This window comes from Rhinolophus ferrumequinum, chromosome 3, assembly GCF_004115265.2.
Source record: "Rhinolophus ferrumequinum isolate MPI-CBG mRhiFer1 chromosome 3, mRhiFer1_v1.p, whole genome shotgun sequence".
In the NCBI taxonomy this organism is placed as follows: domain Eukaryota; kingdom Metazoa; phylum Chordata; class Mammalia; order Chiroptera; family Rhinolophidae; genus Rhinolophus; species Rhinolophus ferrumequinum.
The window spans coordinates 988,817-1,001,260 of NC_046286.1; positions in this window are offsets into that span (position 1 = coordinate 988,817).

Here is a 12,444-nt window from a genome sequence, read left to right on the forward strand (position 1 = left end):
TTATCTGACACTGCTACTATGCCACTTGTAGCACTAGGCAGGTGGGGGCGGGGCGAGCTCTGGGAGGATAGGGAGGGGGCAGCTAGTCTCGGTGCCTAAGGCTTTCATTCTCTGCTGGCAGTGAGGGCTTAAACCACTATTTTTAGCCTTCTTCCCTCTGTCTTTGCTCTGAGGTCTTTGCCGTGAGCGTTGGGTTCAGCCATGTTGTATGCTGTCCCCTCAGCCCTGTGGGCCAAAAACAGAGCCCTAGCAGTCCGAGTTCTTCCCTCTCCAGCAGCTGTGGTAGTTCCAGAATGCAGCGAGCTCGGAGCACCAAGCTATGTCTGCGTCCTGTGCCCACACAGCACTGTCTACGCACTTCTCCTTCCCTCCTCCCACCATACCCTCCCCCACACCCGAACCTCCACTTGCACAATTTGTCCAATTTGCCCACCTTTAGGTGATTTCAGTGGTGTTCCTCTTAGTCTTGCCTATCTGCTGTGCAGGGAGTCCTTTGTGGAGTTTGAGGAAGAAACCTCAGCTGAGAACTGTGGCTGGGTTCTCTTGGTCAAACAGAAAGCAAACTCCGTAACTGGACCCTTCCTTCCACTCTCCCACAGCAATCCTACCCCAGCCCTTCCAGAGTCTTAAGATGGTCCCTGAACTGAGAAGCAGTGTCAGATTACAGAGGAGCTGCAGCCCTCAAGAACTGGAAAAAGCTGGTTTGCAGCTGTGACCTAGGGAAGAGGGTGGGCAGAGAGATAAAAACACCTGCCTTCCCAGCCCTCACCTTTGCTGAGTGGCTCAGGGCAATTGCAGCTGAGACACACTCAGGAGTCAGCATAGGGTGGCAGAGGAAGCTCTGGGCTTTCAGCAACTCAGAAATCTCACACCTTCCACATACACCCCATGGAACTGCCCTAAGAACCAGAAGACCTGCACACAGGGAAGAAGCCCAACTCCCAGTGGCTGGCTATGGTGCTCTCTGCATGGATTTGTGCAGGCAAGAGCAGAAACTGTATTGATTTTTAAAAACTACCAACCACACCCCATAGCCCCACTCATCTAGAACTGCATTGCCAGAGTCACTTTGGACACCAAGTGGCCAGCTGTGACTCCACAGAATGCAGAGGACAACCTGGAGATACCTTGGCGGGCTTAAGCCAAGACTGGCACTGGTTGTTGTTTTTTTCTTCATTTTAGTATTATTATCATTTTTAGTACATATATATATATTTGTACGATATATACATATCGTACAAATATAGTACATACATATATGTATGTACTTTCTCTCTCTTCTTTTCTTTTTTCTTTTCCTTACTCTACTTTTCCTGCTTCTTTCCATTTATCAGTATTGATTTCTTTCGGGGGTGTCCTTATTTCTGGTTCTCTTTTTTTTTGTATTTTTTTTGTGTGTGTTTTGAGATTTTTGTTTGTGTTAGGTGTTGGTTGCCGGTTGTTTTTACGTGTGAGTGTATGTGGTTTTGTTGTTTTTGTTGTTGTGTGCTTGTTGATTTGTTTTGTTCTGAAATTGCCCTGCACCAGGGCCCAGCACAAAGGCACAAGAACCAACACACCTAGAAGCCAACTCCAGACCAAACCAGAGCATTACCAGGTTTTACCTACAAGTGACACACTTGAAGGGAATTCTCTATAGGCACAAGAGCCCCTAGGGGCCAAGCCTCATCTGAGGAGTAAGTCCTCTCTCAACAACTCATATACTGTGGGCATAGCCAATTCTCACAGCTATTCATCCTGGGAGCCAATTCCAGTTACTGTAGAGTCAAAAGCAATTAAAACGCAACGTCAACAGGAGAATACACACAACACAAGAGTCACCTCTGGAGCACAAGCACAGGAAAATAGGGAAGCAGTGCAATTCAAATATAAAGGACACATACTATATAAACCCAGCCGACAAAGACTGAGAATCCTAGGAGATCTACCTAATACATTGAAGCAAACACAGAGAGTCAGCCAGAATGGGGAAACAAAGAAACATGTCTCAAATAAAAGAACAGAAGTAACCTCCTGAATTGGAACTAAATGAAATAGAGGTAACCAACCTATCAGAGACAGAGTTTAGAACACTGATGATAAGAATGTTGAAAGAACTTAGTGAGAACATAAAGAAGGATAGAGAAATCATAAAATAGCAACCAGTTAGAAATAAAGAATACATTAACTGAAATAAAGAACACACATGAAGGAATTACCAGTAGGTTAGATGAAGCAGAGGATTGAATCACCAATTTAGAAGACAAGACAGCAGAGATCACCCAACTGGAACAACAAAAAGAAAACAGAACAACAACAGAAAAAGCAAAACAATGAAAATAGTTTAAGAGTCCTCTGGAATAACATCAAATGCAATAACATGCTCATCATAGGAATACCAGAAGGAGAAGAGAAGAAGCAAAGGATCGAGAACATATTTGAAATAATAATGACTGAAAACTTCCCTAACCTGGTGAAGGCAATTGACAAACAGGCCCAGGAAGTGCAGAGAGTTCCAACCAAGATGAACCCAAACAGGCCCACACCAAGACACAGTATAGTTAAAATGACAAAGGTTAAAGACAAAGGGAGAATCCTAACAGCAGCAAAGACACACAGAGAGTTACTTACAAGGTTGCTCACGTAAGACTACCAGCTGCCTTTTCTACAGAAATTTTGGAGGCCAGAAAGGAGTGGCAGGAGGTATCCAAAGTGACGAAAAACGAAGGCCTAAAACCTACATTGCTTTATCCAACAAGGCTATCATTTAAAATTGAAGAAGAGATAAAGAGCCTCCCAAAAAAGAATAAGCTAAAGAAATTCATTACCACCAAGCCAGCATTGCAGGAAATGTTAAAAAGCCTTCTTTAAGCAGAAGAAAGATGAAAACAGTCTAACTAATGAAGACCAGAAGTACAAATAACAAAATGGCAATAACAATGTACCTATCAATAATCACTTTAATAGTAAATGGATTAAATGCTCCAATCAAAAGACATAGGGTGGATGGATCTAGAGAACATTATGTTAAGTGAAATAAGTCAGACAGAGAAAGGTAAGTACCATATGATCTCACTTATTTGCGGATTCTAAAGAAAAGAATAAGTGAATGAACTAATCAGAAACAGTTTGGGAGACAATGAGGAAAAACTGAGGGTTGCTAGATGGGCGGGAGGGGTGGGGGGTGGGGGGGAGGGTGAGGGGATTGGAGGGCAGCCGGTGACCACAGGATGGCCACGGGGTTTGAAAATAAATCTGGGGAACGTAATTTGGTGGTTACCAGAGCGTAAGGGGGTTGGGGGGTGGGGGATGAGGGTGAGGGGGATCAAATGTATGGTGATGGAAGGGGAGCTGACTCTGGGTGGTGAACACACAGTGTGATTTATGGATGATGTGATACAGAATTGCACACCTGAAATCTATGTAATTTTACTAACAATTGTCACCCCAATAAATTAAAAATAAATTAATAAAAAAAAAAAAAAAGACATAGGGTGGAGGTGACGTCATAGGAATGGCGGCAGCAGGGCGCACTTTCTGAGTTCTTCTCCAGATCTTATTACAAACGGGACCTATAACCCATCAAAGAACTCTTTGCTCATCACACAGAACAGCTAAGAGAATCGTGGATTACTTGAAGCTAAGGATTACTTGAAGGTGCGCTAATTGGGCGAGCACGGGAAGGAAGGAAGGGAGTGGAGTGAAAATGCGCAGCTGGCGGCGGCGGCGGGAAATCCCAGCCCGCAGCGGAGTCTCAGTCGGCGGCGGCGAAAACCGCGGTGTCGCCCACAGTTCCGGGCAAGCACGGGATCCCAGGGCGGAACGGAGAGCACAGAGACCAGGAGGTGGGCTCTTTCCCTGCGTCCCACAGCTGATTTCTCCCGCCAGGAGGGTGGCTAGTGGGCCCTAGGGCGGACAAAGAACACACACTCCATACCTGGGCCCCTCCCCCGCCCCTCTCTTCCAATCCTACCCCGCCCTTCCAGAGACTTAAACTGGCCCCTGAACTGAGGAGTAGTGTCAGATTACAGAGGAGCCGTAGTAGTGCTCAGGCTCTGGGAAGCCTGACAGACAGCCCTGACGCAGGGAGGAGACTGGGAAGAGTGTGATTTTGGCTGGGCTAGGAGAGAAGAGACTCCTCCACCCCCAGCCACCACCTTTTCTGGCCTGCGGGAAGAGGGTGACGAGCAGCTGGGCTGGGAGAGAGAGGACCCCTCCATCCCCAGCCCCCACCCTTTCTGGCCTGCCTAGGGCGGGGCAAGTGCTACTGCAGAGACACACCCAGAGATCAGCAGTAAGACAGGCGCAGCTCTGGGCTTTCAGCAGCTCAGAAATCTCCCGCCTGCACCCCCGCCATATACACACACACTGAAGAAGTGCCCTAAGACTCAGGAGTACTGGACACGGGGCTGGTGGTGCTACTCTCAGTGTGCATATGTGCTGGCAAGAGCAGAAACTGCACTGACTTTGTAAAAACTATCATCCAGACCCCTCAGGCCCACGCATTTAAGTCTGCAGTCCCAAAGTCACTCTGGGCACCAGGTGACCGGCTCTGCCTGTGCAATAAGCAGGGGGCTCTTTGGTACAGCAGAGGACAACCTGGACATTGCTTGGTGGGCTTAGGCCGAGACTGTCGCTGCTTTTTGTTTTGCTTTGTTTTGTTTTGTTTTGTTTTGCTTTGTCTTTATATCTTTGATATCTTTGCCTGTGTCGAGTGGGGGTTATCGGGTGTTTTTGCATGTGAATGTATTTGATTTTTTTCTTTGTTGTTGTTGTTGCTGTTGTGCTTGGTGATTTCCTTTGTTCTGAAAATGCCCTGCCGGGGCCCAGCTTGAGAGGCACAGGATTCAGCATATCCAGGGGCCAACTCCAGACCAAACCACAGTGCTGCCGGGTTTGACCTGCAGGTCACACACCCAGAGGGGGTTCTCTGCAGGCACTGGAGCCCATAGAGGCCAAACCACATTTGGGTGGTCAACCCTCACGCAGCAGAGTGCCCTGCGGGGGGCAGAGCCAAGTCTCACAACGGGTCAGCTCAGGAGTTAACCCCACCTACTCACAAGCAAAAAGCAATTAAAGATCTTCTTGAACGGGACAGTGTGCACAACACAAGAGTCACCTTTGGAGCACACGCAGAGGAGATGGACGACGTGGTGAGTCAAATATAAAGGATACATACTACATAAGATAACCTAGCAAGAACTAAGAACTCTAGGGGATCTACCTAATATATCAAAATAAACACAGAGAGTCAGCCAGAATGGGGAAACAAAGATACACGTCCCAAATAAAAGAACAGAAGAAACCTCCACAACTGGAACCAAATGAAGCAGACGTAACCAACCTTTCAGAGACAGAGTTCAGAACACTGGTGATAAGAATGTTTAAGGAGCTTAGAGAAGACGTAAAGAAGGATGTAGAAATCATAACGAACAACCAGTTAGAACAAAAGAACACAATTACCGAAATTAAGAACTCACTTGAAGGAATTACCAGCAGGTTAGATGAAGCAGAGGATCGAATCAACGACTTAGAAGACAAGGTAGCAGAGATCACCCAAACGGAACAACAGAAAGAAAAAAGAATAAAAAACAATGAGGATGGCTTAAGAGACCTCTGGGATAACATCAAGCGCAACAACATGTGCATCATAGGAATACCAGAAGGTGAAGAGAGGAAGCAAGGGATTGAGAACATATTTGAAGTAATAATGTCCGAAAACTTCCCCAACCTGATGAAGGAAACCAACATACAAGCCCAGGAAGTGCAGAGAGTTCCAACCAGGATAAACCCAAACAGGTCCACACCAAGACATATTATAGTTAAAATGGCAAAGCTTAAAGACAAAGAGAGAATCCTAAAAGCAGCAAGAGAAAGACAGACGGTTCCATACAAGGGAACTCCCATAAGACTATCAAATGATTTTTCTACAGAAACATTGAAGGCCAGGAGGGAGTGGCAGGAGATACTCAAAGTGATGGAAAACAAAGGCCTACAACCTAGATTGCTTTATCCAGCAAGGCTATCATTTAAAGTTGATGGAGAGATAAAGAGCTTTCCAGAAAAAAATAAGCTAAAGGAATTTATCACCACCAAGCCAGCATTGCAAGAAATACTAAAAGGACTTCTGTAAATAGAAGAAAGATCAAAAGAACCTAACTACAAAATGAAAAATGGCAATAACTATGTACCTATCAATAATCACTTTAAATGTAAATGGATTAAATGCTCCAATCAAGAGACATAGGGTGGCTGACTGGATAAGAAAGCAAGACCCTTGTATATGCTGTATACAAGAGACTCACCTCAGAACAAAAGACACACACAGGCTGAAGTGAAGGGTTGGAGTAAGATATTTCATGCAAATGGAAACGAGAAAAAAGCTGGAGTTGCAATACTTATATCTGACACAATAGACTTTAAAATGAAGAATACTAAAAGATAAAGATGGGCACTATATAATAATAAAGGGATCGATCCGACAAGAGGACATAACCCTAGTAAACATCTATGCACCCAACATAGAAGCACCTAAATATATAAAACAGGTACTGACTGACATAAAGACAGGGATCAACCGTAACACTATCATAGTAGGGGACTTCAACAACCTCTGACAACAAGGGACAGGTCTTCCAGACAGAAAATCAATATGGAAACAACAGCCTTAAATGATACATTGGACCACTTGGATTTAATCGATATTTTCAGAACATTTCACCCCAATGCTGCAAAATACACGTTTTTCTCAAGCGCACATGGAACATTTTCCAAGATAGACCATATGTTAGGCCACAAAAACAAGTCTTGATAAATTTAAGAAAATTGAAATCATACCAATTATCTTCTCTGATCACAATGCTATGAAATTAGAAATGAACTACAGGAAAAAAACTGGAAGACACACCAATTCATGGAGGCTGAATAACTTATTACTAAATAATGAATGGGTCAAGCAGGAGATCAAGGAAGAAATCAAAAGATATCTCGAGACAAACGAAAATGAAAACACGACGACCCAAAATCTATGGGATGCCGCGAAAGCAGTCCTAAGAGGGAAATTCATAGCTTTGCAGGCCTACCTAAAGAAACAAGAAACATCACTAATCAACAGTTTATCTTCACACTTAAGAGATTTGGAAAAAGAACAGCAAAATAAGCCCAAAGGGAGCACAAGGAAGGAGATAATAAAGATCAGAGCAGAAATAAATGAAATAGAAACCAGAAAAACAATAAAAAAGATCAATGAATCCAAGAGTTGGTTCTTAGAGAAGATAAACAAAATCAACAAACCTTTAGCCAGACTCATTAAAAAAAAGAGAGAGAGGACCCAAATTAATAAAATCAGAAATGAAAGAGGAGAAGTGACAACGGACACCGCAGAAATACAAAAAGTTTTAAGAAGATACCATATGCCAACAAATTTGACAATCTGGAAGAAATGGACAATTTTCTAGAGGCGTACAACCTTCCAAGGCTAACTCAAGAAGAAACAGAAAACCTGAATAGACTGATTACCACCACGGAAATTGAATCAGTAATCAACAATCTCCCAACAAACAGAAGCCCTGGACCAGATGTCTTTACAGGTGAATTTTACAAAATGTTCAAAAAAGAATTATCACCTATTCTCCTCAAGCTCTTCCAAAAAATCCAGAAGGAGGGAAGACTCCCAAACACTTTTTACGAAGCCACTATCACCCTGATCCCCAAATCAGACAAAGGACACCACAAAAAAAGAAAACTACAGGCCAATATCTCTAATGAACATAGATGCAAAAATCCTCAACAAAATATTACGAACAGAATTCAGCAATACATTAAAAAGATCATACACCATGATCAAGTGGGATTCATCCCTGGTATGCAAGGATGGTTCAACATCCGCAAATCAATTAATGTGATACACCACATTAACAAAATGAAAAATAAAAATCACATGATCATATCAATAGATGCAGAAAAAGCATTTGATAAAATCCAACAGCCATTTATGATAAAAACCCTTAAGAAAGTGGGAATAGAGGGATCATATCTCAACATAATAAAGGCCATATATGACAAACCCACAGCTAACATCATACTCAATGGGGAAAAGCTAAAACCATTCCCCCTAAGATCAGGAACAAGGCAAGGTTGCCCACTATCTCCGCTTCTATTCAACATAGTGCTGGAAGTTCTAGCCACAGCAATCAGACAAGAAAAAGAAATAAAAGGCATCCAGATTGGTAAGGAAGAAGTAAAATTATCATTGTATGCAGATGATATGATACTATATATAGAGAACCCTAAAGATTCCACCAAGAAGCTATTAGAGCTGATAGATGAATTTAGTAAAGTAGCAGGATACAAAATTAATATTCAGAAATCAGTTGCATTTGTATATACCAATAATAAAACATCAGAAGGAGAAATTAAACAAACAATCCCATTTACAATTGCTCCAAAGACTATAAAATACCTGGGAATAAATTTAACCAAAGAAGTAAGAGATCTGTACTCAGAAAATTATAAGACACTGAAGGAAGGAATGAAGGAAGATATAAATAGATGGAAACACATATCATGTTCATGGATAGGAAGAATTAATATAGTTAAAATGTCCATACTGCCTAAGGCAATATACATATTCAACGCAATTCCTATCAAACTACAACGTCGTTTTCACAGAAATAGAACATATAATCCTAAAATTTATATGGGACCATAAAAGACCCCGAATAGCAAAGGCAATCTTGAGAAATAAGAACAAAGTGGGAGGTATAACAATACCTGACTTCAAATTATACTACAAGGCTACATTAATCAAAACAGCATGGTACTGGCATAAAAACAGACACATAGATCAATGGAACAGAATAGAGAGTCCAGAAATAAATCCACGCCTATATGGCCATTTAATCTACAACAATGGAAGCAAGAATGTATGATGGAGTAAAGACAGTCTATTCAATAAATGGTGCTGGGAAACCTGGACAGACACATGCAAAAAAATGAAGCTGGACCACCTCCTTACACCATATAGAAAAATAAATTCAAAATGGCTTAAAGACTTAAATGTAAGATCTGAAACCATAAAATACCTAGAAGAAAATATAGGAAGAAACTTCACAGACAGTACCCGGAGTAAGATTTTTACTGATATATCCCCTCGCGCGAGGGAAGTAAGAGAAAAAATAAACATGTGGGATTATATCAAACTAAAAAGTTTTTTCACAGCAAAGGAAACCATCAATAAAACAAGAAGGGATCCTACTGAATGGGAAAAGATATTTGCCAATGATATATCTGATAAGGGATTAATATCACAAATATATGAAAAACTCACTCAACTCAACTCCAAAAAAACAAAAGACCCAATTAAAAAATGGGCAGAGGACTTGAAGAGACATTTTTCTAAAAAGGACATACAGATAGCAAACAGACATATGAAGAAATGCTCAACCTCACTAACCATCAGAGAAATGCAAATAAAAACCAAAATGAGATACGACCTCACCCCAGTCAAAATGGCTATCATCAATAAATCAACAAACAACAAGTGCTGGCGCGAATGTGGAGAAAAGGAAACGCTTGTGCACTGTTGGTGGGATTGCAGATTGGTTCAGCCACTATGGAAAATATTATGGAGGTATCTCAAAAATCTGAAAATGGAACTACCCTATGATCCAGTAATTCCACTCCTAGGTATCTATCCAGAGAAATCCAAAACTCCAATTCAAAAATCTTTATGCACTCCTATGTTTATTGCAGCACTATACACAATAGCCAAGACATGGAAACAACCAAAATGCTCATTGGTAGATGACTGGATTAAGAAACTGTGGTATATTTATACAATAAAGTATTATGCAGCCATAAAGAAGAAAGAAATCTTACCATTTGCAACGACATGGATCGACCTAGAGAACATTATGTTAAGTGAAATAAGTCAGACAGAGAAAGATAAGTACCATATGATCTCACTTATATGCGGAATCTAAAGAAAAGAATAAGTGAATGAACTAATCAGAAACAGTTTTGGAGACAAAGAGGAAAAACTGAGGGTTGCTAGATGGCCGGGGGGGGTGGGGGTAAGGGGGAAGGTGAGGAGATTAGAAAACAATCAGTAACCACAGGGTGGCCACGGGGTTTGAAAATTAATCTGGGGAACGTAATTTAGTGGTTACCAGAGCGTAAGGGGGTTGGGGGGTGGGAGATGAGGGTAAGGGGGATCAAATATATGTTGATGGAAGGAGAACTGACTCTGGGTGGTGAACACACAATGTAATTTATAGATGATGTGATACAGAATTGCACACCTGAAATCTATCTAATTTTACTAACAATTGTCACCCCAATAAATTTAAAAAAAAATTGGATAAAAAAAATATTCTGCAAAGATATCCTTTAGATATGAAGGAGGAATAGAGACCTTTCCAGACATACAGAAGCTGAGTGGATTTTTAACACATGACCTGCATATTACAGAATTATGCACATGAAACCTATGTAACTATACTAAGAATTGACACTACAATAAACTTTACTAAAAACAAAACAAAAAAACAAAAACAAGAAAGGAAAGGAAAGAAATACTGAAGGAGGCTATTCGACCTGAAACAAAAAAATCAAACAATACAAACCCATGAGTCGTATTATAAACAGCACAGAAGCAGGAAATGGCAACCCCTACACAAAATAGGGCACTATACATTTAAACATAACATATAGGGTAAACATGAAGAAAATATTCTAAAAGAAGGGGGGGAGAAGAAAAAGACAACTTGCTACTGCAACTCAGAAATCAACTCACAGCATGAGTAGGGATAACTTGTGACAACAAAAACATAAAGGGGAGAGAGTAAAGGTCTGCACAGGAAAAGGGGACTGAAGATTTGAAGCATGCTGAAGAAAAAGAACTACTGTATATATGAAAATTTCTTTTACATAAACTTAATGGTAGCCACACAAAAAATCCAAAACTGAGATATATAACATAAAAAAAGAAGAAACGGAGGGAAATCATAGAATTCCACCACACTGAAATAACAGACAGCAACAAAAATGCAAAGAAACATGGAGACACTGAGCACCAGAAAACAAAAGATAGAATGATAGGAAATGTCATATGTCAATAATCACCCTAAATGTAAATGGACTGAATTCACCAATAAAAAGTCACAGAATAGCAGACTGGATCAAAAAACAAAACCCAACCATATGCTGCCTCCAAAAGACACATTTCAGCTACAAGGACAAATATAGGCTCAAAGTGAAAAGGTAGAAGTTGATACTCCAAGCAAATGGTATTTAGACAAAAGCAGGTTTACCCATACTTATGTCAGATAAAACAGACCTCAGGATAAAAAAGGTAACAAGAAAACAAAGATGGACATTTCATAATGGTCAAGGGACTATACAAGAAGATATAATAGTCATCAATATTATGCCCCCAATCAGGGAGCACCGAAATACACCAACCAACTACTAACAGAACTAAGGGAGAAATTGACCAAACACAATTATACTAGGGACCGAAATACATCATTGACAGCTATGGATAGATCATCCAAACGGAAAATAAATAATGAAATAGCGGCCCTAAATGACACATTAGATGAAATGGACATAATTGACATATAGAGAGCACTTCATCCTAAAACATCTGACTATACATTTTTTTTCTAGTGTATATGGAACATTCTCAAGTATAGACCATATATTGGGACAGAAAAACTAACCTCAGCATATCTAAGAAGATTGAAATCATACCAAGAATATTCTCTGATACAAGGCTTTGATATTGGGTATCAACTGCAAAAAGAAGCAGGAAAAAACACAAATGTGTGGAGATTAAACCACATGCTTTTAAAGAATGATTGGGTCAAAAAAGAAATAAGAAGAAACAAATGAGAATGAAAATACATCCTATCAAAATTATTGGGATGCAGCGAAAGCAGTAATAACAGGGAAGTTTGTATCATTACAGGCCTAGCTCACAAACAAGAAAAAATCCCAAATAAACAACCTAACATTATACATTAAAGAACTAGAAAAAGAAGAAAATGAAAGCAAAAGTTAGCAGAAGGAAGGAACTAATAAAAATCAGAGCAGAACTAAATAAAATAGAGAAACAAAAGACAACAGAAAAAATTAATGCATCAAAGAGCTGGTTCTTTGAGAAGATTTATAAAATTGAGAAACCCTTCACTAGACTCACTATGATAAAAGGAGAAAAGACATAAATAAACTAAATCAGAAATGAGAGAAAAGTTATCATGGGTATCAAACAAATACAAAGGATCATACAGGAATAATATGAATGTCTCTATGCTGCCAAATTCAATAACCTAGAAGAAATGGATAAGTTTAGAAACATATAGCCTTCCTAGTCGGAATCATGAAGAACTGGAAAATCTAAATAGACAGATCAACAAGCAAGGAAATTGAATCAGTCGTCCAAACCTATTCAAAAGCAAAAGT